The sequence below is a fragment of the Ambystoma mexicanum genome, chromosome 4p, assembly GCF_040938575.1.
Source record: "Ambystoma mexicanum isolate Mex_15411 chromosome 4p, UKY_AmexF1_1, whole genome shotgun sequence".
Taxonomy (NCBI): Eukaryota; Metazoa; Chordata; class Amphibia; order Caudata; family Ambystomatidae; genus Ambystoma; species Ambystoma mexicanum.
Window position 1 is genome coordinate 1,008,525,361 of NC_090927.1, and position 23,507 is coordinate 1,008,548,867.

The window sequence follows — 23,507 nt, forward strand, 5'->3', positions numbered from 1 at the left end:
TTCAAATGTAAGCTGCAGTCTAGGTTGGAAGGGAGAAACCTTGTATTGAAGGGCCTCCTTGAGACCCTCGGCACCTTAACGACAATAGGATTGTCGCACATGCCAGAAATGTATAAGTTACTACGCCGGGAGGGTCAAGGGGAGGAATGCTTCCGAGTATACTGGCTAATGCTCCGGACCCATTGGGGAACGGGGACAAATGCTGGGAATCTTGGGAGGCTGATATGACAATGAGAATGGAGGAGAGTGTTTGGGAGGTCATCTGTGGAGACCTGAAGAAAAGTGGTTGCGATTTGGATCTCAGATACACAATGCAATCCATGCCTATGTGTCACTACCGTGCACCTGAGAAAGTTTTCTGTTTCTCTCTATATCCGAGTCTGGGTCCTGCTGGGCCTGCAAGGAGCAGCGGGCAACGTTAGCCCATATGTTCTGAAGATGTTGGTGGGTGAGAGGTGTTAGAAAAGGCGCAGCTGGCGACTGGTATAGAACTACCTCTCGAGCCCCTGGCAGCTGGGTATAGTTACTTCCTATGGTCTGTGGTCCAATCCACTCATACAAGGAGATGGATATAAAGACCACTCACATTTATATATTTATTTTTACACTTGTATTGCACACCTAACCCTGAGGCATCTAGGCGCTTTTGCTTAAGAAGTCGGTTACATTGCTTTCTTGATCAAGTTACAGGCATTGCTTACATGGGTTACATTGTATGGTAACATTCATAGCATCATATATTAAGTACACTTACAGTTTCAGTTCTCTGAGGGAGGGTGGTAGTGGGAGTATCAAGGTGTTTGTGTGTTGGTGCTTATTAGGTGTCCTGGCTAAAAAGCCAGGTTTTGAGGTTTCTTCGGAAAGACCAGGGGGCGGGCGGGGGGTGGAGGGTTCTGATCTCAATGCTGGGGATGTTCAAAGAAAGGGATTGTGAAGCTTTGGAAGACTGAGAGGTTCCCTATTCTAGAAGTCTGGGTTGGGAGCCTGCTGCATCTTTCAGACTATGAGAAAATGATGTGCACAAGAAGGGAATGGGAACATGGCCATGAGCTCATATGTGGCTGTTTTAAGGTACTGTACCGGTAACCGGGGGTAACCTTGTAGCCTGTTTCCTCTCCCTTCTTCGCTCCTTTCTCGTTTGTCGGGTGTTTGTGGTGTCATTTGTCCGCCACTTCCCTCTTGTGGCCTGTGCCTAGCTCCTGCTTGTTCACAGGAGGCCCATGACGGTGGGAACGCTGGGCTTTGACTTCATTATATTGATGGATGACTGATGTAATATTGTGGGGGTCCTAGAATGATGTCAAACGCAACTATCACTTTGGGTGTATTGTTGTTGCTCTACTGTTGTGTGGACCAATAGAAGTTTGACCAACAAGGGATCTTCTCTGGAAGACCTGTTTTGCTTTCTTAAAACAGCCAGCTGTATTTTTCGTTTTGGCTAACACGGTATTCCACCCTCTTTATACAAATACCGAAAACAGTCTGTAGACTTTGGAATAAACGTCCATGGAATAATTTACAGAAACCTTCATGATTAATGGATTTTCGGCTGACAAAAAAAGGTCAGTGAATGCACTGTGCGTCTGCTGTTGCCATGGGCATTCTGTAGCATCTTGGCAGCAATGTGGCGGCATAGAGTGGAGAGAGACAGCAAGACAAAGGAGCAGAGCTCTGGGCCAGGGCGGCACTACCTCTGGGCACAAACCCAATATTCCTCCATTATGCCTCTCCCACCGCTGTCTGGTGGTGTAAATAGCAAAGCGCTGCATTTAGTTATGGTTAAATCACTCTCAAATGTGCTCATCTCAATATTCCCAGCGCTCACACTGCCGCCTAATTGGCTATGGCAAAGCTACTTATTTTCTCTTATTTCTATTCCTATGGGAAAGTGCTGTTCCAAATACTTTGAAATATGTCATATTTTCTACGGTGTGCATGCACACGCTTTAAAAGGTGTAGGAGATGCAGCCTGGTTTAAGAGTAAGGGGTAATCTGCGTGGGTTAATCCGTCCCGCATTTACATCTAGGAAATCCTCATTTGAAAGGTGAGATCACGCCACCTGCCAGCTAGGCGATGTTGACGTTTTAGAAATAAAGGTGCTTGTATGTCTTTCAAATCTCGTATGTTAGTGTACCAGTTGCACTTTGGTCAGCACAATGGTAATGCATATATATCAAAGGGGTCTATGTGAAAATGTTCCCAGCAAAATGTAGCCATGTGAAAATGTAGTCAGCGAAAAGTCGTTGTAAAAAATGTAGTCATTCAATACTGTAATGAAGTGATCTCTTAGGCTTCTTGTAGGTTACTTCAAGTTTATTCCCATCTTCTTGGGTTCTAGTTACATACATTACATAGAACAAGACATTGGCACCCATCACCTAGGCAGGGACTCACTAACTGCCTGAGCTTAGAACCCTCACCACACACTTTCTCTCATCCACACCATTACACTCCACATGACATCATAGACTTCCACATACACTCACAAGCACATCACAACACATCTCCCTTCCTTACAAATACACTACACACACACACACACACACACACAGGCACATCACAACACATCTCCCTTTCTCATGGAGACACCACACACACACACACCCTAAGGCACATCACAACACATCTCACATCCATACTGAAACACTGCACTCACCCAACACACAAAGCACCTTGTTTAGAGAGTAGGCAACTCTGTAAAACAGAGGGGTCCTTCCTCCCCTTTAACTTAGCTTCCACAACCCAGAAGGCATCCCTCCCTCTCTACCGAAACTGTACCTCCAAAACAACGCATAACCTGGCGTGACTCACACACACCACTCTTACTAACTTTACGTGACTCACATACACCACTCTTACTGACCTGGCGTGACTCACACACATCACTCAGACTAACCTGGCATGACTCACACACCACTCTTACTGGCCTGGCATGACACACACACACACACACACACCACTCTTACTGACCTGGCATGACTCACACACACCACTCAGCCTAACCTGGCGTGACTCACACACACCACTCTTACTGACCTGGTATGACTCACACACACCACTCTTACAGACCTGGTGTGACTCACACACACCACTCAGACTAACCTAGCGTGGCTCACACACACCACTCTTACTAACCTGGTGCGACTCACACACACCACTCTTACTGACCTGGCATGACTCGCACACACCACTCTGACTAACTTGGCATGACTCACACACACCACTCTTACTGACCTGGCATGACTCACACACACCACTCTTACTGACCTGGCGTGACTCACACACACCACTCTTACTAACTTAGCGTGACTGACAGACACCAATCTTACTGACCTGGCATGACTCGCACACACCACTCAGACTAACCTGGCATGACTCACATCACTCTGACTTTTGTAATACATTAAAGTCTGTGAAGACTTTAAGAGACATTTTCAAAAAGTTTAAAACTCTATAAAGTCCTTGTTACATTAAAGCAACCTGAAGCTGCAAATCCTTAAAACTTGTCATATCTAGCCTTACTCGTGACATAAACCACATGTAACACACTCCATCTGGATTCGTTCCTGCAGCTCAACTACTCCTAAAAGTCCATAGCTTGCATGACATTTATTCCGATATTCCTCAAACAGTTAAACTAGCACCTACTCCATGGTGCTATGAACTTTACACCATATCAGTTTTGGCATTACCACTCCATCCCATCCGAATAATGAATCCACCTTCACTCACCCTCATTTACTCTACATAACAGCATACCTAGGCATTCAGGGTGCAGTGTTACCACAATACATGGATTTCCTACTACAGCTGTAGAATCATCTCAACAGCACATTACCGCCATTCTAGACACATTGGGCACATTACGAGGCTGGCGGCCGCGGAATGAACCGGAAGGGACTGGCACCGTTCATTCCGGGCAGCCACATTACGAGGTCTGCAGCGGGTCCCGCTCTGGACACCAGACCAGACGTGCAGAGCAGACCCGCTAGCAATCCAGGATGCTAACAACGGGCCCGTCATTAACGGGCCCGTTGTTAGCATCCTCCCCATTCCCATTGGGCCCTATGGGGGTTCAAATGGGAATGGGGGTGTACCGGGTCGGGGTCCCGTGAAAGGGAATTATCGGGCCCTCCAAGGTCGGAATGGCCCAGGAAGTCCCCTTTTGCGGAACCCAGACCCGAGTTTGGGGGTAGCCATGCTGCTAAAAACGGCATGGCTACCTCCAAACTCGTAATGAGGCCCATTGTCTTCTGCAGCCTTGTGCCAAAAAAATAAAACACTTCTCTGGACACACCTTTGTCGGCGTACAACATGCGCTTCCTCTTATCACATGTGCTTCCTCTTGTCATTACAAAAGCTATTATAAAAGCAGATGCCTTCCCGACCCCCTTCAACCATTCTGAACATTTTGTTCCTTAGTACTTAGCTTAAACCCAGTACGCCCACGCCGTTAGACCGGGTAGTCATTTCAGTATCCTTCGATACCATCTACGTCTCCATATGCACTTTTATTCCTTCTTTGCACCTCAACCTGCATCATATCCCGCTCCATGCGGGAGGAAGAAAATCAAAATCCTCGGGCCATTGAATCCACCAATGCTCCTAGGCAGCCCCACTACGAAACTGCTTCCTCTTTCTGATTCACAACGTGATGGGCGTCAGATGCCGGAAGGTCTTTTTCTTTTACCGACTTTCACCTGCGTAGCTTCCCAGTCCTGCCTGAGGAACCTCTAGATGCTGCATTACGATCTTGCATTCCATATCATGGCCAAGTCCTCCTTCAGGTAAGGTGACGTCACCATTCACTTCATGCTCTCTGCAGGTCAATGCAAAGTGTGAAAATGTTCCCAGCATTAATGTCACGAAAATAGCTATTTTTAAATACACAAAAGTACAAGGCTGTAACCTTAACAATGACCGGACCTTCAATAAAACCTTCACAATCACCCTAACTCCATTCCTAAAGTTTCCTTTAATTATAATTACTACCCTGAACTCTTAAAGAACACTAAGCCTGCAGGCACCAAAGCATTTTATTTTCACGTTACTCAATACAAAATCAATGGAAAAGGAACAGTGAACCTAATGCCAACCTCATCACCAGCTTGCCACAAGTGACGTAGCCTTTGTCCTAACCCAAACCCTTGCTCATACCTAACCTTAGCCATACCCTAACTGCAACTCTAACACTTAACCTAATGTTTGCTTTGCTCTAACCACTGGTTTTATCCTAACCCTACGCCAACATCACCAGCCCTCCCCAACTTCCATATCCCATTCTTTAACACTTACCCAAACCATTATTCTATAAGTGCTAGCCTTACCATAACCCCTAAGGGTCTAACACTTACCCTGACACTTGATCTGCCCTAACAACTAACCAAACCCAAACATAACCAGTCCTGCAGCATCCACCCTGGCCCGAACTCTTAGCCTAATTCTATCCAAAATCTTTACCCTAACCCTTACCCCTATGCTTACCGTTACATCGCAAGCCCACAAAACCATCCTTAACCCTTGCAGTTACCCAAGCAGCCCTTCATTTTTGGCTACTTTCCAGCTGCATTTGTTGACTACATTTTGCTTGGCAGCTTTTTCACTGCTCAGGTATTTACACCATGACCTTTTCACTGATGGCATTTTGGCTGGCAACATTTTCACTGGATGCCTATCAAGGCAGCTCCAACTATTTGCAAAGAGAATATTAATTCTCATCCATATATTTATTGTGGTTCAAGACGTTAAACCTGTTTGATCTGTAAACAGTGTTGCCCTCATTCGGGATACATGGAGGCACGTTAGATCTGAACAGTTCCACACAGCAGACGGGTGGAGAGAGGTGAGAGAGTAACAACGGGCATGCATACGCTCTTCAGAGGTAAGAGATTATTTGATTTAAAAGAGCTTCCCGACTTCTGTAATCCCAGATCCCTCTAGGGCAGCTCCCCACTGCACTGTCTTCTCGGGGTATTGGGGCACCGCTTCAGAGCAGTGTGGGGCATTTGCTAAAGGGCAGCAGCTTGCCCCAGCCCTTCAGGTAGTCCTGAAGACATATCTGACTAACGTACGCTGAAGTGCCTAGGGCTGTGCTGTGTTCCCTCTGGAGCTCCTGGCCGCATTCATTGAGCTAAACGGCCACTTTTAGTGCTTGAATATCTAACATTTGGCTGGAAATTGTCTGATGCCATGGAATGTCCACGTATTAAACAATTACATGAAGCATTTGAGAGTAAGCTCATATATACGCAGACATAATGTGCAGATAGTGCTCTTACAAGAGACTCACTTATCGCGGGAAGAATTGGAGAAGGTGCCCAAAAAGTGGGGTGGGTGTATGACGCTTGCTACTCTTCCTATGTGGGGGCAGTGTTGATCTAGGTAGCACAAGAGGTCATTCTAGAGGTCAGGTAAGCCATCTCTGTTCCCAATGGAAGAATGGTTATGCTTTCTGGCTGTCTGAATGGCTTAAGCATTATTTGGGTAAATATCAATCAGCCCAATTTAGCTGAGGCTTATTTTCCTCTGTTCTTTGAGCTAAATGTATGCAGTTTGGTAGACATGCACATTCTGGCTGGTGATTTTAATGAGACCATTAATGCAAGATTAGCTAGTGTGGGGTCAGGTGGGGTTTCGAGGGAAGTTGGGGGCTCTGCTCTTATAACTATGTCATGGCAATGACATCTAGTTGATGTATGGCAACAGCAGATGAATCGCTCCTGCTCCTTTTTCGCACTAGTCCATAAGATCGCCACCAGGTTACATTACATATACACACAGAAATCAAATGTTCATCAAATCTATACCCTTCAATATCATGTAAGGGTGACCTCAGAACACTCCCCGTTAGGTGGCAGTTTGAGCACCAGTACGATCCGGGCGAACTCCTCTACAGAAAATTCCTCAGGAGCGTTGGAGTATGGCGCATAAAGGGAAGGTCTACGTAAGGAAAGATCTGCCTTCTTTAGAAAGAATAAAGGGTCATTAGAAAGTAAAGTCTTACTGTGCAACGCTTTTAAAACAGTGAGCAGGCACCACTGACGAGTTTTTAAAACACTACAAATACCAATGAATTGATGTGAGACGATAATGAAATCCGTGGATTATTGTGCGGATTTATCGCCAGTTCAAGACCAAGCACTGAATATGGTGCGATTGGAACACGCTAGGGCCCTAGGCTCTCTATAGAAATATGATTCCCCGCGAGTGGAAATTGCTGTTTCGTCAGTTTGAGCACAAAGCTCTCCTAGCTCTTCTAGCTCTCCTAGCTATTGCGCAGTGAAAAGGCAGGCATCCGATATGCTCTATTTCTAGACCACAGGGGCCAGCAGTTCATACACAGGAGTCCATCCACAACTACCTACACACACAGCCACCAATACCTGACATAGAGCAGATTTCAGAGACAGTGATAATGCAATGAAATGAATGCTAGTGATTGGTGGGGGAATTACTGTACAATACATAATACATATCATCCAGACTAGGGACACGGGAATCTTCTTGGGCAGAGATGGACTCGCTGTGGAGTTTTATGCTGAATATATTGATTTATTAAAAACGAGATTATTAGAAGTATGCGTGGAGTTGCTTCCTATTGTCTCTCTACCTGACTCAATGAGAGATGCTCTCATCAATGACTTGCCTAAGGAAGGATTTACATTAGTACCCGGCAGGCGCGGCTGAACAGGAATACTGTGTGGTGATTGGCTCATTTGTGAGCCATACCATACGGTATTCCCGTCCACGCCGTGCGTGCCGGCTGCTGGCAGCCCCTCAGCCAATGAGGAGGCTCGAAGCGGGGCAATCCCCGCTCTGAGCCTGCCCATGGCTGGAGGCTTCCTTCGTCCCCCGCCGGGGACTCAGGTAAGATTTTTTTTTTTCCCAAGCCTTTCCTCCCTCCTCCCTCCCCACCCCACGTACCTTCTATCCCGCGGTCTCCAGCAGGGGACGATGGAAACCTCCAGCCGTGTAGAGACTAGGAGCGGGGCCATCCCCGCTCCAAGCCTCCACATGGCTGGAGGCTTCCATCGTCCCCTGCCGGAGACCGTGGTACATTTTTTTTTCTTCCTCCCCATCCCCTCCCTTCCGCCCTCCCGACCCCACTAACCTTCTTTTTTCTTCTGGTCTTGGAAGCGAACGCGCTGGGAACACTTCTGTTCCCAGCGCGTCCGCTCCCGATTGCCGCCATGGAAAGGGAAAACGGACCACGTTTTCCCTTTCCATGGCGGCGGCCATTTTTTTAGTGTTTTTTTTTAATTTATTTTTATTTTTTCTGTTCCGAAACGTGTTTCGAAACAGAAAAAAAAGCCATTAGCACCCTGATCCAACGGGCCGGGGTACTAATGGCAATAAGACCCTCGGCGGCGGGCCAATACCGCCGCAGGTAATGCCGGGGGCTTCGTTAAGGCCCTTGCTACGCTCGTGCCTATAACTACGGCCCCGGGCATTACCTGGGGCTGTATTGGCCCGCCGCCTCGGGTCTTATTGCCACAGTAATGCTCGTCCTATCGCCCCTTATCATTACTTAACGTCGATTTGAACATCTCTAGCAAACATTTGGCCTTGAGAATACAAAAGTTCCTTCCCTCGCTAATCCATGCTGATCAGACAGGGGTTGTTCCGGTGCATAATACTGTGATGAGTTTTCAGAGGTGGTTCACTGTATTTGGGAAACAGCTTTTCACTGTATGTCGAGAAAGGGTTTGATTTGAATGGTTGGACCTTCATGCAAGAAGTAAAAGTAAGAGAGTTGCTCAACTTCGGTCCTTAATGGAGGAAGGTAGGTATCTTTGTTATAAAATGCTTTACAGGCATGAGTCAACACAGGAAGGGTGATGTCTGCGCAATGGGAGTTCCAATGCGAGAATTAGCGAACCTGCCCCCATCACTGCTTCTCTTTGCTTTGTACGTTGAACCAGTAGCTAATCATTTGTGCAGGGACTTGAAGTGTAGGGGCATAAATATGAGGGGAAATGAGTACATAGTCATGCTTTACGCTGATGACGTTTTGCTATTTGTCTGTCTCAGCATCACAGTTCCAATATGTAGCAAAATGGTTCCACCAGTCAACTTCACTTGAATTTAGTGTGTGGGGTGATGCTATCACTGCATGGAAATCGATTGACCTTAAAACGGCTGGTAGCAGATTTTGAGCTGGAGTCCCATATCTAATCAGCCAAGGTGAGAGGGTATAGCTGAGAGCCCATAAAAACCTAAAGTCCCTTTCCACTTATGCCAAACAATATCTTTAGTTACTTTCCAAATTTACTAAAGTAGTCAAATCTTTGGACTTTCAGCATTGGAAGGCGGCTGAGTGCTTATTACGTGGGAATTTATATGAAGACGTCCAGTTCTTGACCGTTGACGAGATGAAGACCCAATTGAACATTTCTCAATGTAATTTTGTACAGTTTTCCGGCTTTGTAAGGGTTGTGAGGGAATCCTGGACAGGTTTCCCAGCTAAACCCCTGGAATCCCAGTTATCAAAGCCAATGATAAAGTTAGGCCCCAAATCTATCAGAAGGATACTTTGTACTTTGAGAGAAGATATGGCCCTGCCCCGTATTGCAATACAAGACAAATAGAAATGTGATCTACACAGACAATCAAACGAGACAGAATGGGGACATTTTTGCACCCAAGGAAAGTGGTACGGAATAAAAGATTACAAAAAATGTATTTCAATGTGTTACCTTCGACACAAACTCAACCCAATAGAGACTTGCGATCAGTATTACCCAAATTGGTCATTTCAAATTGAGCGTATGGTCCAACTCGCCGAATTTGGCCAGTACCATTTGGTCGTTTTGAAACAACCAATTTGGGTAATCACTACAAAACATGGGGAGCAGGTGTTGCAGGGGTGTCCCCCGCTCCCCATGTTTGGTAGTGATTGCCTTTGGAGGTAGCGGGGGTGTCCCCCGCTTCTGAACGTCTGGAGGCGGGGGACCAAAACAAAATAAAAAATGAAAAGCGCACCCTATGGCGTCGGCTCCGACCCACGTAGGAGCGACAGATCCGACGCTGCAGGGCAAAATCATGCACTGACGGCGAAAAGGAAAGTAGCAGAGGGTGGGGGGTGTGTGGGAGTATTTGGGGGGTTTAATAAGGGGAATTTTGGCCATGGCATAATTGGCTTCGTGGCCACAGTCAATTCGGCCACAAACAATTGTGCCACGGCCAAAACGTATATTTCCCTTGCGATCAGGCACTGCACTCCTTCTCGTGATCCCTCACTTCAAATCGACTAGAGTAGGGGGAACCACCTTCTTTGTCCACGCCCCCACAATCTGGAACACAATTACCTGTAGCATCCGCTGCTTACAGGATCACATTGCCCTCCAGAAGGACTTCAAGACTTGCCTCCCCTCTGCCCCCGCATCCTGAAAAACCCACTCCACACTCAAGCTTATTTAACCACCTGTCAGATAGGCCAAGGCAGCAATGAACCACTCATGAAATATACTGAGCAACAGATAAAATAAACTCCAGCAAGCAGCACACAGGACAGAATCTGTGCCACATCTACGAAACCAAGAAACCAGCCAGGACACATGGGTACGTATCGCACTCGATGTTGATGGAAGGCAGCCGAAGGCATGGCCACCCACCCACACGCCTCTGCTCTCATGCACTATTTTAAGACACATCGCACAACACTGCAGCTATGTCCCATGAAAGAAATGTCGGTCTAGCTGGACAAATAATATGTCTCCTGCACACGAACACTCTCCTGACTACCTTACAGCACTCATCCATATGCCAGCTCAACGTGGGTAGCTAACAGGGACTTCACCACCCTTACTTACGCTCATATTGTCTAAAATACACACACACACATTTTAAACTCTATCTCTATCACAAATTACTACACCTCCCTCTCACATTTCAGGGTCCTCTCTTTAGCTTACCTTTTCCTCTAGGCCTACTTCTACCACTGCTCTTCCTATTTATTCTTCGGATCATTTTTTTCTTTCCTTTTCATTTTCTCTCCCGTCTCCTCTTCCCTTGTCCCCATCTACTATTACTTTCCGTTGTCGTGATCTTAGGTCCTCTGATCTTGGCTCTTTAACTTCTGCTATTAACTCAACTATTCCTTCTATTTCAAGCATTTCTTCTATTTCTGCTGACAGTTTATCTGACTCCTTGGATCTTCTTTACCCTTTGTTTGCGTTTGCTCCATCTCACAGGGCTTCTCAGTCTTGGATGTCACCTTCTCTTCGAGCTGCTCGCCATTCACTGCATCAGACTGAACAGCGCTGGAGTAAGTCTGGATCAGCATCGGAGTTATCTTCTTTATCTGCACTTCATTCTACTTATGATTCTCTTTTGCTCTCTGCTAAGCAACATTATTTTCAGTCTATGTTTGGTTCACCTGTTTCACATCCTCAATGTCTTTTTCAAAACTTAAATCATATTCTTTCTCCTCCTTCTTCCGATCCTTCATCCTCTTCTTCTCTTTCTGCATCTGACTTTGCTAATTACTTTACCTAAAAAATGTCTTTACTTTGTTCCTCTATTTCTTCTTCTTCTTCGCTTGTGTCTCCTTCACTTTCAGCTATTTCTGTTTCTTCTCTTCCTGTATTATCGACATTCCAACCTCTTATGGACACCAATATTTCTTCTGATGATTCTCTTCCTTAACTCTCCCATTTTATTATTAAATTTTACTTTATTTTTCTGCTCTTTTTAATATCTCTCTTTCCACTTATACTGTAACTTTTTGTTTTAAGCATGCTTCTATACTTCCTATTTTGAAAAAAACCTACTCTTGATCCCTCTCTGCCCTCACATTTTTGCCCTGTTTCTCTTTCTCCTTTTGTCTTTGAGCTCCTTGAGCATATTGTTTATCTTCACGTTTCTTCCTTCATATGCACATATCTTTGTTACCCTTCTTTCAGTGTGGTTTCCGGCCTAGGCACTCTACAGAATCAGCACTTTTATTTGTTACTAATTCTCTTCTGTCTGCTCGTCACTCTACATTTTCATCTCTTATTGTCCTCCTTCATCTCTCAGTCACTTTTGATATGGTTGGTCACTCTATTCTTCTCTACTCTCTTTCTAATCTGGGTTTTCAGAGCTCATTCTTAAATTGGTTTCATTCTTACCTCACAGACTGTACTTTCCCTGTCTGTTGGGCTGGTCACTCTTCTCCTATTTTCCCACTTTTTCACGGTGTCCCTCACAGCGGAGGTCCTTGGTCCTCTTCTCTTTTCTCTTTATACCTCTTCTCTTTGCTCTATTATTTCTTCTTTTGGATTTTCCTACCATCTATATACAAATGATTCACACATGTTTCTATATTTTTTATTCTTTTACGGATGAATCTATTCACTCCTCTCGATCCGACTGTTTGCTTGCAATACAATCTTGGATGTCATCTCACTATTTACATCTTATTCAAACTAAAACTGAGGTTCTGTTTTTTCCAGCTTCAACTATTCCTCCTCCTCTTCCTCCCTCATTTCTTTTCCACCTTCTGTTCTTCCCATCTCTTCTTCTGCTCGCAATCTTGGTGTTATTCTAGATTTTTCATTATCTTTTTTTTCTACTCATGTTTCCTCTATTTCTCGTTCCTGTTGCTATCAACTTTTTAATTTCTCACTTTTTCCTCTGCTAAAATTCTTATTTCTTCTTTCATTTTTTCTTGCTTGCTTTATTGTTCTTCTCTCCTCGTTGGCCTTCCTGCATCTTATTTCGCCCCTCTTCGTTCAATTTATCAGTCTTCAGTGCTGGTTCTTTGTTCACTTGCTCCTCAGGATTCTATTTCATGTGCCCTACTTTCTTTGCAATGGCTCTCTTTTGAAAATCATCTATGTTTTAGTTTCCTTTATATTGATCTCAAGTATCTGTATGGTTGTGCGCATCCATATCTGTCTTCTTTAATTTCCTTTTACATTCCTGCTTGTTCTATTCTTTCTGAATCCCCCTTTGTTCTTGCTGTCCCTCGTGCTCCTTGTGCCTATTCTCGGTTCCGTTCCCTTGGGCCACTAAGAATTGGAATTCTCACCCTCTTTCCTTGCATTCTATATAATATTTTTCGCTTTTTAAGACACAACCTAAAACCTATCTTCTGACTTTCTAATCTGTTGGTTCCCTTGTTTATTATTTGCTGATTGTACTGTTGGTTCTTTTGTACAGCACTTAGGTGTGAAGCTAATAAATTCCTCTGACAAAACCTACCATACCTTGGACTTCGGTCCCTCGAGTGCGTTCACCTACAGTGCTTTCAGGCCATACCAATTGGAAAAGGCGCTTTACAAATTACAAATTACATTACATTAAATTACATAGGGTACATATAACCTCAAAGCTGCTACAGTAACACAAACCCTCCAGGAAGGTTTTCTGCCTTAGATGTCATCACTCAGATCCCACCTTTATGCATATGATCTGTTTGTGGTGTCCGATTCAGCAGTATTGGGAATGTGTAGCAAGCATACTAGAGCGAGAAACAGGGATAACAAATTTAAACACTCCTGGAAGTTGTCTACTAGGGTTCATCCCGCAAACTTTAAAAAAACAAAGGGATTATCAGATTCATTGTCTTTGGGCTATTGTTGGCCCAGAGGGCCATATCACTGAAATGGCGAGCTATTTAACTTCCTGTCTGAAAAAATATGAATACAATATGAAATGGTTAAAATATATGTCTGAAGGGGGGGCGCTGTTGCGCCGAAGCAAGATGGCCACCTGAGTGTGTAGCTGCGGACTACGAGGGCCCATATCCTTCGATATAACCTCGTAAAATACATTTGGAACATCCATTGTTGCCGTGGCTGCGAGATTGAACTATATTCCACACTCGAGCCAAATTTGGGATCTGGAGACCCCCTGTGAACCTCGCTATCACCACCGACTACGAGGCGCTGCTGACGGCTGTTTTCCCCGGGGACAGAGCTCCGTGGAGCTCGGACCAGTGAAGGCACCCGACCCCCCGGCGCAGGCGGCCTGTGTGGGGTGAGGGGCATCGGAGCGCATGTCCTGCGATGAACAGCCGCGCAGCCCAACGAATCTCCTGCCGGACCTGCGGCTGCACTGTACCATCGCGGGCTGGTGCCCGGAGCCTGAGACCTGTGCTCCCCCTCTCATTCGGAGCCGGAGCTGCGAACGGCCAGAGCCGCCGCGGCTGTGCTGCGCTACAGTGCGGCTCGTCTGCCCATCTCCCTCGCTCCCCCCCTCGTGCGGCGCTCGGGCCACGGTCCGACATCAAGGTAAGGAGGGCGGGTAGCGGGAAGCAGGCTCGAGAGCAGGGATCCTACTCCTGTGGCCGTGGACTGGCCTGGGGCCCTCTCCTCCCCCGCCAGTGTGCGGATCTGCGGTGGCATTCAGCTCTCCCACCGCAGCTACTTAAGCCACCCACAACTCGAGCGCCGCTGAGGGAGCGACTCGGGGCCTGAAGCCCTCATCACCCCGGACACTGTGGGGGTCTCCACTCCCCCCCACCTCTTCATACCCAATATATTAACGTCCTACTGAAGGACCAACGGGGGAATCCCTGATAGCGCGCTCTCTACCCACTCTAATCCATGACCACTGTGCCGGCACCTTATGCACCAGCGCTGCGGTGACTCAGTCACTCACCACACACCTTCTCGGGGTGAGGGTGTGCCCCCCCTGGGCTCCCGCGCCTTCCTTACACTGAGCAGACCCAGCTATACTGGACCATCAGTGCCTTCATCCCCCATCGACTCTGCCTTAGGTGTCGCCCTCCCACGTGTCTGAGTTCTGCACATTTGGGGACACATATTAGGCTTAACAGGAAAGCTTGAAGGGCACCTTGCTGCAAACTGGACACTGACCCTGACCCACAGGGCTGAAAAGCTACATTGATCCAGATAGTCCTACCACACAGTCGTTACCAGGGGAGCCACACTTCCTCTGTGGGCCCACTCTTGTCTAGGTTCCCGGTTCCTGAACCCGAATAATTTCCCTAGCGTTTCCTACTCAACCAGAGGATCTGATATCATTGGAGACACCCGGATACTGGATCTGATTTGGGGCTCCCCCCCCCTAGTCTGTATACTCACCTGGCCGGCTAATCCAACCCGGTGAACCCTACACAGCATTGTTCTCGGTGCCTGTCATATGCCCACTTGGTGTGAGGGGGCACTGCCCTGGGCCCCGGCACCCGTCCCATACTAAACCGGTCCTGCTGTGTTGAACCACTGGTGCCTTCGCTGCCACAGACTCTATCCCGGGGGGCCCCCACCGCTGCTGCCACGAGGGCAGGCCCGGCCCATCGGGGCACGCTCAAATCTCTTGGAAAGAGGATTGGGAGCATAACCCTGCCATAAATTGGACACTGACCCACAGGCCCGGAGAGCTACACAACTGTAGGCCCAAGTATCCCTAATCTGCAACTATTATTGTGGGATTCTCACTACCTCTGAGTGCTTACTTTCGTCCGGGATTCCGGACCCTGAACCCGACCCTCAACATGACCAAGGGAGTTGGTGCTGGGGAAAAGCAAGGCTCATTAAACATGTTCACTAAAACGCCGTCCAAGCCTATCCCAGAGGACCCCGAGGGGCAACCTACTACCTCTGCCCCATCGGCTTCAGAGGACTCGCAGAAGATGCTGGAATATATTCGGGATGGCTTCACTACACTCCATACAAAACTAGATGACATGAATGGGACCATCTCCTCCATTAAAGCCCATTTCGAAAAAACGGATGGAAGAGTCGCTGAGGTCGAAACCAGATTGGGAGTTGCCGAAGACGACCTGGGCTCTCTACGCGCTGCAGTCTCCATGCTCACCAACCGGGTTACAGCAGTGGAGAAGAAAAATGACGACCTCGAATCCCGCTCGAGACGGAACAATTTACGCATTATTGGAATACCCAAGGACAATATCTCAGAGCCCATGGAGGACTATGTGGAACGCATCCTAATGACACTCCTTGATGCCCCTAAACTCTCCTCGCAATTCGCCATTGAGAGAGCACACCACTCCTTGGCCGCAAAACCCAGACCTGGCGCACCACCGCGACCCATTATAGGATTCTAAATTTCCAGGACCGCGATGCTCTCCTACGAGCGGCCAGGATCAAGGGAGAACTTCTCCTTGGTGCAAATAGGATCCACCTCTACCCGGACTACTCAGTGGCGGTGCAACGGGAGCGCCAATCGTTTATAGCTGTAAAAAAGAGACTTCGAGACTTAGGAGTCAGGTATTCCATGCTGTTTCCCGCAAAATTACGCATTGAACACTCCAACAAAACTTTCTTTTTTACGATCCCGGAGGAGGCCTCTAGGTTCCTCGATGAGCACTTCCCTGGCTAATCCACTGCTACCACAGGCACAACCTGTTATGGTACCTATTTGTTGAGTTGGGGCAGTGATGGGCCGCATTTAAGCTCACTCATAGAGGTTCTAGACCACGCACCCCTACTCTGAATGTACTTCTGATTATTCCTGTTGGGTTGACCCTCAGTGCTTTGACCTTCCCTAGGGGAAGAATCTCACTTTGTTTGACTATTATTGATACCCTACGGTCACTCTAGGGCTTGTAGCAGGCCGGGGAGCCGGGCTCAGCGAAATGCTCGCAAGCATGATGTGTCATGGCTGGAATCAATGGTAATGCATAAACATGTTGCAGGGACCCACCTGTCTCCACCATAAATCCTCTACTCATGTAACCTAAGCTGAACGCACTTGTTACTCCTACTGTATTTTGTACTCACCCTCTTCCAGTCCGTCGCGCCACGGTTAGGACTGCTAACAGCCCCCCAGGCGCTGATGCCGAGTTGCTTGTTGATGATTTGTTGGGTATTGGGTTTCATTCCTCAAGTTGGGGGAGGGATTGGGAGTTATGTTGGAAAAATCATGACAACCACCAGAGAGGGCACACGTGACATACTAATACTACACAGGACCCCAGATGGGGTAACGCATGGGCCTAAGCCGAAAAGGTGTGGACCAACACAAACCCACAATCCAAAATTCAGACCACCACTCCACGCAGATGGCGGATAACACCATAACCTTCATGAGCTGGAATGTTAGGGGTCTAGGCAACTACAGAAAGATGCGACAAATACAACTCTATGCTGAGCGTCATGGTATCCATTGCAAGAAACCCTAGCACGCTCTGAACAATGCGAGAGATTCGCTAAACAATGGGGACCCCAGAGGTACTACACAAATTACTCTACTCAAAGCAGAGGTACCCTCACCCCAATCCATAGGAACCTTAAATTCAGTTGCTCCCATTCACATGTTGACCTCCTTGGGAGATATGTACTCATTGTTGGTAAATTACAAAATCACAAAATCAAGAGGTAGCCATTTTGAATATATATGGGCCTAACATAGACAACCCTGAATTTTACCTGCAACTGGCCTCGATTCTTGAAAGTTACCCCCAGACCCCGATCATATGGGGTGGAGACTTTAACACGATTTTAGATGTTACCCTAGATAGGTCGGGCTCCAGACCTCGCCAGCTTTCAAGGGCAGCCTATACGATCCTCACAACTTTACCCATACTGGCTATGGCCGACGCGTGGCGCTTGATGAACCCAAACTCCTGCACATATACCTATTACTCCTCGGTACATGATTCACATTCAAGAATAGATAGATGGCTAGTGTCCGACATATTAATAAGGTGCCTGTCCCACCTGGCAATCCTCCCCAGAACGCTGTCCGATCACTCCCCGGTGGTCGTCTCTCTAATTTGGGGACATGACTCTGAAAAAGCGAGACAATGGAAAATGAGGCCCTATGCCCTCCTGGAGCATACCTTCACTTCTGAACTCGAGTCCTCCATTGAGGAGTTTTTTGAGGTCAACACAGATTCAGTACCCTCACTAGCCACCCTTTGGGAGTCATTCAGAGCATACGTCAGGGGTATAGCCATATCTAAAGGTTGTGGCATTCTAAAACGTTTTCGAGAAGATATAGCTGACTGTGAATCGTCCCTAGCCGACCTGGAATCCCAATATTCCCTGGATCACTCTTCCACGGCGCTTGTAGCACTGGGTCAGGAGCTGGATAGGTTCTGTGGCCTTGCAGAGCGGGAAGTTAAGTTCCTTGACAATCCCCGGGCAGTTAGACGGTATGGGGAAGGCGAACGGCCGAGCCGAGTACTGGCCAGGCTAATTTGACACGAGTTTGGCGCTCCCAACATTCCAGCAATTGAAAGGGCCAATGGCACTCTAGCTACCTCATCTCAGGACATCAACACAGAGTTCCTCGCATTTTACACATCTCTGTACTCTAAAGCGGATGAGCCTCATATCTCAGAAATCGACGCTTACCTAGAGGAACTCCCTCTCATGGCCCTATCTTTTGATGCTTCCGCTTCCCTAGATAGACCTTTCACCGTCGAAGAGCTGACCGAAGCCATCGATGCACTCGCTGCGGGCAAAGCCCCTGGTCCTGACGGTTTCCCTATGGACATTTACAAACGTTATAAATCTATCCTGGCCCCACAATTACTAGCATTATGGGAAGAGGCCTGCGAAGTAGGCACACTTCCTCCCTCTCTCCGTGAGGCCATGATCACAGTACTCCTTAAACCTGGCCAACCCCCCACTCAGTGTGGCTCATATCGCCCCCTTTCGCTAATAAACTGTGATGTTAAAATATTTGCAAAGCTACTGGCTAACCGCCCACTCATGCCTCACATCATACATCCCGACCAGTCAGGTTTCGTCCCAGGTAGGTCCACATCCCTAACTCTTCAATGTGATCAGTAGAATTAATCCAAACACACAGGCGGTAGCAGCCACCATGGACATGCAGAAAGCATTTGACTCAGTGTCTTGGGAGTACTTGTGGAGAGTCATGGCAAAATGTAGGTTTGGTTCCAACTTTCAATCCTGGGTCCGACTCCTTTACACCAACCCAGTCGCCAGGGTCCGCACCGAGGATAGATGTTCCACCCTCTTCCAGATAGCCAGAGGGACGCGACAGGGATGTTCTTTTTCCCCATTAATTTTCGCCATAGCAATTGAACCCTTCGCGGACATGATGCGCCAATCACATTCTCACAGGGGCTTATGCACAGCGGGGCAGGCTGATATTGTCTCCTTATACGCTGACAATGCTTTGCTCTACATCCGCTCCCCAGAAGCCAACCTAGCTCCAATCCTACATGACGTGACTCGATTCGGTCAGATATCTGGTCTCAAAGTAAACTACTCTAAATCGACCTTGTTTCCACTCACGGACAACACACAACCACCCACCGACCTTCAGGTGTTCACGTGGTCCCATTCCACCTTCACCTTTCTGGGACTGGCGGTCTCCCGGCACGTCATGAAGTTGCGCACCAACAATTACCAGAATTACTTAGCAAACCTAACGACCAAAACTGCAAGTTGGACTAGACTCCCCATTTCCTTAGCTGGCAGAATCAGTATCCTTAAAATGGTTGTGCTGCCTCAACTCCTATACCGCTTTACAAACATTCCACTATGGCCGGGCGACAGCTTCTTCAAGAGGCTACGCAGCATTACTAATACCTTTCTATGGCACTCTGGTGCAGTCCGGCTCAAACTGACTACACTCACCACTCTCAAAGAATTGGGCGGGTTCGGCGCCCCCGACTTCCTCAGACACTGGGTAGTTGCTCAATCCCAATTCGCCTCCTACTGGTTCAGTACAGAGGCCCCCCCCCTCATGTCTGACTTGAAAAACGAAAGGTTAGCGAACGCACGATTGGTTCCCTAATTCTTAAGCCCGTTCCATCTGATCCCAACTCACCGGACCTGGTGGTTAGCACGTCACTTGCACTCACCAAAATATGGGTAATGGTTGCAACACCTAATCCATTCCATGGTGACCTCCCGCTCTGGAATTATTTTCCTGATGTCCCATATATTCCTCAAACTATAGTCTCCTGCTGGTCGGAAGCTGGCTTCCTGACACTGCGCGATGTATTTGAACGGGACAACTTCCTGGAGTGGTCGGACCTTCCTCCACCCCTTAGACGTAAGCCATCAGCATGGCTGCAATACTCCTCGCTTCGGAGGGTTCTCAAAGCCAAATATCCCGAGTTTCCTGCAATCCCTCCGGATGACCCCATAATAACTGGACTGTGCTCTTCCGATGCCTTCAGAGGGAAAGTATCTAGACTTTATAACATGCTGCAGAACAGAGCCGCCCCCTCTTTTGTCAAGCTAAAACTCAAATGGGAGGAAGACCTCGGATTCGAGATCACTGATGAGCACTGGGCCCGAATGTGTTCGCGTACCCAGGAGGTGTCCTACAATTCCAGGTTTAAATTAGTACAGTTCAAGATACTGCACAGGTATCACCACACACCAGCTAAATTACACCGCATGTTCCAAGAGTACTCACCTCACTGCCCCAGATGTGGAAGCGACCAAGCTACTTATCTTCATATGATCTGGCACTGCCCACACCTTACACAATACTGGCAGAACATATGCTCTTCTATGTCAGACATACTAGACTGTTCCATAGATCCATCTCCCATGCGCTGCCTCTTTCATGAGCTACCCAGTCTGAAACGTGACACCAGGAAATTGGCTGGACTCTGTATGTTGCTGGCAGTGCGCTGTATTTTGTTGCGCTGGCTTCGCCCCAACGCGCCCACGCACTCCCAATGGCTCCGGGCAGTCACCTGGGCGCACGACACGGAGGAGGCCTGGGGGGCTATGCAACACCCTCACTCCAGACCTAGGGATATCTGGCGACGATTTTGCGAATACATGTCCGCTCTGTCCTCCAGCTCAGACTCAGGAACCCCCCCTCCTTCCCACTCTTCTCGGTAGCTCTTTGCGGGATTTACCTCCCTCTCGAATCCTGGGCGTAAGCCTCCCTTCAGTATCCGCTCTAAAGGTTTCATGTAATAATGTTGCATTGTATTGTGGAATCTGCTTTGTATGAATTGCAGGCTGATGCCGTGATGTACCTTTTCTGATCAGTTCTGTGTCTTGCTTTTGTTTTTTCCTCAATGGGTTGTCAAGTTGAATAAATAAAGTTTTAAAAAAATAAGTCTGTGGGGGGCGTGGTCAAGCTGCAACGGAGATGGCCGCATAGTTGCTGAGCTCCGAGAGCAGAGGAAACTTCCCATCTCCAACAGAACTTAAATTCTAAAAGCCTGCACGCGACCGCGGCTTCATACAACTTTCTCTCATAATTGCCGCTGAATCTGTCACGGCTTTCCATAGCGCCTGCTTACCTCGCAAAAACCTCTCACTTCGTCATCTAATTTCAAGTGGCTGCATTTCTTTGATGGGCATTTGTGTGGCACTTTTCCCCAGGAAGGTATCTTTGTTTTATTCCTCATCACTGCATGTTTGTTGCTCGTATGACTCTGCCGGTAAACAGTAAGTAGGCTGCTCGGCTGGAATGGTGGGCGAGGCCTGCAGAAGCAGCCACGCGTCATTAGCTCTGCTGACGCGTTCTGCCAACTGATGCGACATAAGCAAGAAACATGACCCGCTCGTGTTAGGATTACCTTTCTTTCACTACAAAGACCGTAAGTGAACTTTAACATTTCCAGGAGGATTCTGCCTCTTTTAAACACATGGGCAGCAAAATAAATATGTAAACTGCATTTTCAACATTATGGGCCTCATAACAAGTCAGGAGGAATGGGTTAACGGGGTCCGCTAATGGATGCGGACCCGTTATTCCCATTCCGCCTGATTACGAGGTCCCCTCGCGGGACCCGGTAAGGATGCCTGGTAAAACCAGGCGTTGTTACCGGGTCCCGTGAAGGGACCAGGGAGCTAACAATGGGCCGGTCGTAATCGTCCCGTTGTTAGCTCCCTGCAACCATTCCTATTGAGCCCTATGGGGCTCAAATGGGAATGGGGAAGGTCCAGGCCCGGGTTCCCTAAGGGAGGAATTACCAGGCCCTCCTAACTCGAAATGGCCTGGTAATTCCCCATTCAGGGAACCCGGACCAGGTTTTGGAGGCAGCCAAAACAATGAACCATCCCTAATAACCTAACCAAACAGTGCCATTTGGATTCTTGATGGCTAACTGCTGCATTATAAGAAAACTATCTTCAAAACATGGGTGTGCCGCACATTTTAGTAACTTTCTGCTTCATTCACATTCACTCCATGTCTTGCATTTCTGAAATTTGCGATTTGGAGCAGCCTGGTATTTTCAATCTCATAGCCACTGGAAGCTTTGTCTGCCAAGAAATATCTGATTGCATAAGAGAAATAATTTAAAACCTTGGATTCATAATTGCATGCATTCTACAACTAAATATATCTGCGTCATAGTTGGATATATTTAGGAATTATTACATGCCTGCCTGAACATCAACTATCACAACGTTCTTGGGACAACTTGCTCATTGTTTTAAAAAAACACTGGCGAATCTTAGTTTTGCCATAAGTGCCATAGTGGGGTGCACCTTCTTCATATCCTCGGACCCACTGAATCAGCGTATGGCTGTGCCCTTTACTTGCCTCCTTTGACGTAGAAGCTTTCATTGTATTGTCTGGCTCTTCAATCACATTATCCCCAGACGTCATTATCCCAAATCAACCTAACTCAACGTGACTTGTTACTGACCTTCGGTAGCGGAATTTGAAACATTTCACATCTTATTCTATTTGAAGTTCCTCTGTTGTTCATTCATCTCCGGTCTCATAGCTGATAGCTTATAACTTTAAACATGGCTGATATCGCTAAGATTACGACATCACCTGCCAATGCACCATTCAATGCCTGTATGGAAACATTTTTAGAGGAACACAGCAATATTCGGTCCTCTATTTCCTCGTTGTATTACCGCTCCTCCTCCATACAAGAAGAACTTAGAGGTTTTAAAAATGATATAAAGACACTCTCAGGCAGACTTGATGAAATGGAAGAAAGAGTCGGTATCATGGAGGATAGAATGGAGGGCCTCGAGAACATGCAAGGAAGACTTGTGCAACTGGAAAATGAAGTCACAGAGCCAGAAGACATACATCGAAGGGACAACCTTGGCTTCTATGGGATCCCTGATAAAATTGAAGGAGATGATGCTATCAGCTTTTTTATCAATTGGATCCCCTCAACCCTAGGGATCTCCTTCTCACCCTCTTGTGAACTGCAACGTGCTCACAGGATCAGACCCCTTTTCTCCAACAACAACACCTCACCAAGACCATTCATTGCTTGCTTCCTATGACATCAGCAACCGCGTCAAATCCTAATAGCTGCCAGGGAAAATTCCCCCATCCTTTTCCAGAACAATAGAATCTTTATCTCCCCAGATTTTACCAGGATTACCCAAGCCAAAAGGAAAAGATTCCTAGATATGAGACCTCTCTTGAAATCCCTTAACATCAGATATGGTTTGTTGGATCCCGCAAGGATGATTATTACCATTCCAGATGGCTCCACTAAAGAATTCATGGACCCAAATCTGCTTGAAGCTTTTCAAACATCACCGATGGATATAACCTCCTGAACCCTTCGGTTAACATTTCCAAACCGGATCCTCCACTTCATCCGCCGACTCTCAGAATATCCAATAATCAACAAATGAAATACACACCCAAACGCAGCAGA